The following is a 1535-nucleotide window of genomic DNA, read 5'->3' as shown; positions in this document are numbered from 1 at the left end:
TCTCCACCTCTAGACTCGCTGCTCCCAGTCCTCTCTCCACTCTGTAGCTGGAAGTATCTTCCTAGAAGTTCCTATTTCAATATAACCAGGACATATTCAACAGTTCTACTTACTGTTCAGTGGTTCCCATAGCATTTAAGTTAAAGATGAGTTTTCTTCACCTGCTGTCAGACAGAAACCTTTCCAATCTTCTATCAACATCTAACTTCACCTTTTCAAAATAACTTAAGGGTAGGGAATAGGCACATAGGACTTCATTTCTTAGTGCTGAATTACAGGCTACTGATGGACTCTGGGAGAGGAGGAAGCCATCACTGTCTCCAGTTGTGTATCTGCTAAAGATTAGCTGGGAAGAGGGGACATATACATAGGAGAGAAGCAGATGAGAGAAAGTAGAGGTAAGGTCAATCAGAGTGCATTGCATACATGCATAAAATTGTCAAAATAACAAACTTAATTTTGAAAAATGTTTTTTTAAAGTCTGTTACTTCAAATTGGGGTGCTGCTTTTAGTCACGTGGCCTTTGGAAACCCCCACTGGTGCCTCTTCCTGTCCTCTCCATGTCCTTCACTCAGTCCGAGTCTGGCATGGGTGTGATTACTTTTCCTCCTGAAGAAAGATTATTTCAAGTGGAATATGCCATTGAGGCTATCAAACTTGACTCTATGGCCATTGGCATCCAGACATCCGAGGGTGCGTGTCTAGCTGTGGAGAAGAGAATTACCTCTCCGCTAATGGAGCCTAACAGCATTGAGAAAATTGTGGAGATTGATGCTCATATAGGTTGTGCCATGAATGGGATAGTTGCTGATGCTAAAACTTTAACTGATAAAGCCAGAGTGGAGACACAGAACCACGGGTTCACCTATAATGAGACAATGACAGTTGAGAGTGTGACCCAGGCTGTGTCCAAGCTGGCTTTGAAGTTTGGAGAAGAAGATGCAGATCCAGGTGCCATGTCTCGTCCCTTTGGAGTTGCATTGTTGTTTGGAGGAGCTAATGAGAAAGGACCCCAACTGTTTCACGTGGTCCCATCTGAGACCTTTTGTATAGTATGATGCTCAAGGGATTGGCTCTGCATCAGAGGGTGCCCAGAGCTCCTTGCAAGAAGTCTATGACTCTGAAGGAGGCCATCAAGTCTTCACGCATCGTCATCCTCAAGCAAGTCGTGAAGGAGAAGCCGAACACAACTAGCATCATCTAGCTAGCCACGGTGCAGCCTGCTCAGGGTTTCCCCGTGTTCACAAAGGGAGGACTGGAGGTGATCAAGGACATTTAAGGAGAAACCATCTTTGGACTTCTGTGGGACAGTTTCGGTTCTAATGGCCCTTAGACTTTATTTCCAGCTCTTATGTTGTGGAAAATATGCTGTACATGTGTTTATGGTGTCTGTACATAACACCAATTCTGAAATAAAAAGACTTTAAAAAATAAAATAAAAAAGAGACTGTGACTTCTATAGTCCCCTCTCTCTCCCACCCTCTCACCTGCCGGTCACAAGGATCTCCTTTTAGATTAATGAATATGCCCTGCTG

General features: G+C 44.0%; 1 pseudogene; it reads left to right on the top strand.

Annotated features, from left to right (window-relative positions):
• Nucleotides 1-560: 560 nt before the first annotated feature.
• On the top strand, nucleotides 561-1279 carry LOC110285203 (annotated as a pseudogene).
• The last annotated feature ends 256 nt before the right edge of the window (nucleotides 1280-1535 follow it).

This window comes from Mus caroli, chromosome 19, assembly GCF_900094665.2.
Source record: "Mus caroli chromosome 19, CAROLI_EIJ_v1.1, whole genome shotgun sequence".
Classification (NCBI taxonomy): domain Eukaryota; kingdom Metazoa; phylum Chordata; class Mammalia; order Rodentia; family Muridae; genus Mus; species Mus caroli.
The sequence above is the reverse complement of the archived record's forward strand: the minus strand, read 5'-3'. Positions and strand labels throughout refer to the sequence as shown.